General features: G+C 39.6%; 1 pseudogene; it reads right to left on the minus strand.

Moving 5' to 3' along the window:
• Positions 1-749: 749 nt before the first annotated feature.
• LOC114888342 lies at positions 750-2866 on the minus strand (annotated as a pseudogene).
• Positions 2867-6033: the final 3167 nt, after the last annotated feature.

The raw sequence follows: 6033 nt of genomic DNA on the forward strand, positions 1-6033 counted from the left end.
TATCATTTAAAGTTTGCTTCAAGTTTTGTTTGCTATAATCTTTCCTTTGCTAGGTTATAGCATGCTCCTTTTTTCCAGAGTTATTGCACTTGCTTTGTATATCTTGGGTTCTTATTGATAGATTAGTATGGGTCAGCATTGTATTGAGAACTTATTAAAAATGCAATTGCTTGGGTCCCATTCCTGATTTCATGGGTTTGGCATGGGGGGAGGTCAGGGCATCTGTGTTTTACCTTTCTCCTTCAGATTTTCTGATTCTCAAAGGTGATCATAATTTCCCACATATTTGGTAGTAATTATGTGCTTCTTATAGTTTATATTTGTTAGATAATTCTTATATTATTATGTAACCCTTCAGGTGTTCTAGTTCATACCCAAATAGGCCGTAAACTCCACAAGGGCACAAAATACCCATAATAGTACTTTGTACTTAGTTTAAAGGTTGATAAGTTGCCCCCCCTTTTTTTTTCTTTTCCCAACTGAAGTTTGGATCCAGTTTAGAAATAGGACACAGAAGTCAGATAGATGAAGATTCAAATGTAGGTTTATTTTATTTATTTACTTACAACAGTTTTACTGATCCTGTGTTAATTTAAGACCCAATGTTTCCACTCGCAGGTTTTTTTGTTTTGTTTTGTTTTTTGTTTTTGCGGTACGCGGGCCTCTCACTGTTGTGGCCTCTCCCATTGCGGGGCGCAGGCTCAGCGGCCATGGCTCACGGGCCCAGCCGCTCCGCGGCATGGGGGATCTTCCCGGACCGGGGCACGAACCCGTATCCCCTGCATCGGCAGGCGGACTCTCAACCACTGCGCCACCAGGGAAGACCACTCGCAGTTTTTTTAAAGTTGCAAATGCAACCCTGATTTTTCTTTTAAAAGATTACAATGTACATTACATTTTATTAAGGGAAACAAAGAGTTAATTGCAAGATGCAAAAAGATAAGAAAGAGACAAACTACAGCGTGAGTATTGTTCAGAGGTAGTAAGTAAGCACTCTAAGCTACAGAACATGTTGAAATTCTGTTGGTTTGTATGAGTTCGCATGAGGTAATAAAGCTGTGTTTTGATTGGTGAGATGTATAAATACTCTTTTGCTACACTATATACAGCACTCCAGAGAGCAGGGCCTTCGTGAATGCCCAGAGGACGTAGCAAACCTTGACAAGTCTGTGCAGCACCCAGTGCACACCATAAAACCCCAGACGGATCTCGTGGTCACCTCTATCAGCAGCAAGTATCTTCAGCTCTCAAAACAGTCTGGATCCATAATTTAATTTCCGAGCAGACTCTGGGCACTGGTGCTTTCAGAGAGAGAAAAGATGCTACCAGTCTCTGATCTAATTATAACATAAGAGATCGAAACCCAAGTGTGACGAGGAAGATTCTTAAACACAACCATCATTAACAGGTAGCCAAACAGCTCCTTTATTCCAACTCCATTAGTGATATGAAAGAAGGACAATCAAAGTCTGCAGTGGAAATATGCAAGAAGTTCCATTTAGGTGAGGTGAGTCTTTGTATCTGCTTTAGCAACTGAGGTTTAGCATATATTGTACTTTTTACCCTTAAGGCCAAGTAATTGGCAAGTGAGAAACCATTAATGTAAAATATTGGTAATAAATTATAATAAAATAGCTATAGGACTGTCAACAGTGTTAAATCTTGGCCTAATTGGTTAAAGGGCTTTTTTAACATTGTGTGTTTTTAAGTATAAATTCAAATGATTATGATTCCTTAAAAAACAGATTCACCAAGTTCTCTAATTAAGACAAGGTTTTACAGTAAAGCTGTAGATGGTGGGCTACAAAAACGCTTTCCTTTTCCTCCTGTTACTCTGAATGCACTTATCAAGGCATGTCAGCTCAGGGAAAGGTGTTGCCAGAGATTAGTTAGCGGTATCAGAGTGCACACTTCCTGGGCCTTCTGTAGGAGAAGTCACAGAAGATGGAGTTGTTGCGTCCTGCCAGCCTCCATTAGCGTTTAAAGTATGTGGACTGTACAGTGAATTTCCTCCAAGGCCATCAGTGTATCCCCCCATCTGATTGGTCACATGACGGAGGGTACCCACCAGAATTTGGCGTGGTGGGCGAGTTGGTCTGGTGGTTCTGCACGGCTGCGGCCACTGCATGTGCAGCTGTCACAGCTGTCTTTGCAGCGTGGAGATGGGCTTCTTCCTGAAACTTGCCGATATTCTTCTTGTACCTGATTCGTTTGTTGCCAAACCAGTTGGATACCTGTGACACTGTGATGCTGCATTTCTTGACCAGCTCCTCTTCGGCTTCTTCACTGCGGTAGGGGTTGCTGAGGTGTGAGTAAAAGTATTCATTCAAGATTTCTGTGGTCTGTTTACTGAAGTTACGACTTTTTCATCTGGCATCAAGGAACCTTGATCTTAAAATCATAACTGCTTCACAAGTGCTTTGTTTGAGCTGCATCTGAATGGAACTAAACTTTCGATGGATGATGCCCACCATTCTTTCCATCTCTTGGGGAAATGGGACGTGTTCTACTCTGCTCTCGGGGAAGGTTCATCACGTGTGGAGTGAATTCATTACATGCCTTTCTCAGGACCTGAAACCCCTTCTGCCAAAAGCATATTGTCCAGTCTCATTAGCTGGGGATCGGGAGGGTCCCCCTCCTGGGCTCCTCTGATGCTGAAACCTGCTAGTGTTGGAGGGTCTCCTGCAGAGGCGGGGGGTGGCAGTGGCTCACCGTGGGGACAAGGACACGGGCAGCAGAAGTTGTGGGAAGTACTCCTTGGCGTGAACCCCCCCAGAGTCCGCCCAAATGTAAGTTTAATTACCGAAAAAGTTGTTTGCAAAATGCGGCTGAGGTTTGCAGCAACAGTGAGCTTCCTAGTGTTGCGCTCCAGAATCACTCAGACTTAAACCTCGGGTTTCAGTGTCTTCAAGAGTAAAGCCTGTCCCACTACGTTTACTGTGTGACAGCAGACCAGAACAAATGGCTCTCTTTAGTCAGACAAATGTGAAATGGAAAGGAGAGGAGAAGTAGCTGAGCCTCAGAATTCCTCCTCTCAAATTTCTCATCAGACCAGTTACTCCCTCCTACCTAGGGAGGAGTTAATGAGAAGTTAGAGGTCAGCCGTGACTATTACCCTGAGGAAGTTTCATGTGGAGTATGAGAGAGCTTTTTTGCCCTCAGTGGTACTCAGTAGGTATTTGTTAGTGGATTTTTTTACTACCTTACATTGCATCAGCATGCTGTGATTTTTAATACCTAAATGAGAAGTTATAGAGTTATAACTTCAACCAGCCAAATTAGTATATATTAGTATATTATCCTTTGCTTTGTAAGAAATTTCCCCAAAACAGCTTAAAAGACAAACATTTATTATTTCACATAGTTTTTGATGGTCAGGAAACTGGGAGTGGTTTAGCTGAGTGGTTCCAATTCAGGTTCTCATGTGGTTGCATTCATCTGAAGGCTGCTTGAGTGTCCTCACAACATGACAGCTGGCTTTCACCCAGAGCAAGTGTCTGAGAGAGCGGCAGAAACCTCAATGTCTTTTATAATATAGCCTTAGAAGTGACACACCATCGCTCTGTTGTACAGATCCACCTTGATATAATGTGGGAGGGATGTACACAGGCTGTAAGTACCAGGAGACAGGGCCCACTGGAGCCCGTCTTGTAGGCGGCTACCACAAATACATAACGTTAGTTTGATTTTGTTACCTCACGTTGCTTCATATGAGAGCAAGTAATTCAGTAATGTTGACTATCCCATTAAAATTATTAAAGTATTAAGGTAGTTCTGTGAAATAACTGTATTTTTGTATATATTACTGTATAATTTCCTAGCTGGAGAATAAATTGAGAGGATGATTTTCCGCTGCTGGTTGGTCCCTCCCTCCCATCTAGCTCTGCGTCTAAATCTAAAGTTTACATAGTATGATTATGGTCTTCCAGATAGTCTGTGAAAGTTCAAGTGATCTACAGGCTGACTTATTATAAGGTAATAATAGCTACAGTTTTGATTTTTATATGAATTAATAATCCTGGTCTTAGGGAAGGTGTTTCTTAAAGTCTGATCAGCTTCTGATTTATTCAAGGGAGGGTTTGTAATCAGGTTGAGGTGGACTAGACGGCTGGTGAAGGGCATTTACCGCCCTGAGATGGTCCATAGGCCCAAAGGAGTCTCCATCTCTCTAAGTAAGCGCCAGTGGTTTGATTCAGATTCCAATGCCAAGGCACTAAAAATCATTAACCATTTTATTTTACTCATTTATTTCATCATATGAGATGAACTCACTTATTTCATCATAATTTAGATCTCATATAAATGCTAAATAATTTCAGGTTTTGTAAGATAAAAAAATAGCAATGCAAGTTAGAGGGAACTTGAAATGTTCATTGAATTAGAGTATAAAATTCATTTGTATAAAACATTCTATTTTTAATGTTTTCCAACACTGTGGAAAAGACAGTAATTTGAAGATTATGGCAGAAATGTTTTAAGATAAATTGACAACACCTAAATGTTCCTTGGAATTATAGCTGTAAAAATTGTTGGGTCGATTTGCATTTTAAGTTGCTTAAAGAATGTTCATTAAGTTGTTTAAAGAATTTATACATGAATGACCAGTTATAGAAGCCCAAATATGAGTATAATCAAATTTTTCATCTGTATTTAAGCTGTTTACTACATAGACAGAAGGGCATACAGAACATACCAGCACCAGCCCAGTGAACTCATCTGGCTGTTATAATTTCCAGTCATGTAGGCATATTTAACAGCAGCTTTCACCCTCAAGTATTAGGAGGCACTATTTTGCTAATCAGGAAAGAAATTCCAGATAATTCATTTTACTTTCTAAATGTAATTTGTTGTGGTTAATCAATAAAATGTTGTATGGTTTGGGTACTGATTAGCTTTAAGATGAGATCTCCCTTGAATTCTTATAGTAAATGAAAGATGGTAGTATATTTTTTCTGAATATAGAGTGTATAAGCCCTGAAAGTTGCTCAGTTGAGTCTTCAGAACTAATAGGTGGCAGTTAAATATTTTTTAAAAATCTTGGGGTAAATTGAGAATTTTCTGAAACTGAAGGGCATTGCAGAGAGATATCAGAAAATTGGGAAATGTTAATTTTAGGATATTGTGCCAGGAATAATAAATGTATTTACTACCCTCAAAAACTTCCCTTCCAGGATAGAAGAACAAGTTAAATGTCATAACAAAGAATCAATCCAATCCATTTTATAAAACAGGTCTTTTTAAAAAGTCATTGAGAGAGACCAAAGAAACCTGATAACCAAATGCAATGCATGGCCTTGGATTAAATCCTGGTTTGAAAAAAAGAAAAACAAAACTGCTGTAAAACACATTGGGAGAATTTGAGTATGCCTGGCTATAGAATATATTTGGGAATATATTTTTTATTTTCCTGGGTGTGTTAATGTTTATCACGGTTATGAAGGAGAAAGGCCTTTTTAAAATGAGGTATATCTGAAGTATATGTAGAGGTGAAGTTATCTTCAATAACAGAAATGTGTGTGTGTGTATGTGTATATGTATATACAGGAAAAAAAAAATTTGAATCTCTGGGGTGGATGTAAGGGGAGTTGTCATACTGTAAACTTTTCTGTATGTGCATATGTAGAACAAGAAGTTGGAAGAAAAAAAAATCCCCTCCAGATATTATTGTTTCTTTACTCAGCTTTACAAAGGCCTGGAGAGAGTGGATCACTATTTACAGCTACTATCTCTACCTTCCTCTACTATTAACTCTTTTGAGTCCAGGCGACTCAGATTTTCATTTCTATGTCCCCACCAAAACTGTTCATTTCCACATCAGTGTTGGCATCCATGTTGCCAGATTTGGTGGGCATTTCTTGGTCCTCATTTTCCTTTTGACATCTGAGCAGCATTTGACACAGTTGATCATTCTCTTCTCTCCTCCTCCTACCTCAAGTTGTCTTCTTCATCTTCTTAGTATCTTTTACTGGCTCCTCCTCTTTAAACATTGGAACGCCTCAGAGCTCAGAGCTCTTCTCAGTTTGCATTTGCTCT

The sequence above is a fragment of the Monodon monoceros genome, unplaced genomic scaffold (assembly GCF_005190385.1).
Source record: "Monodon monoceros isolate NGI ecotype Baffin Bay Population unplaced genomic scaffold, NGI_Narwhal_1 Super_Scaffold_8, whole genome shotgun sequence".
Taxonomy (NCBI): Eukaryota; Metazoa; Chordata; class Mammalia; order Artiodactyla; family Monodontidae; genus Monodon; species Monodon monoceros.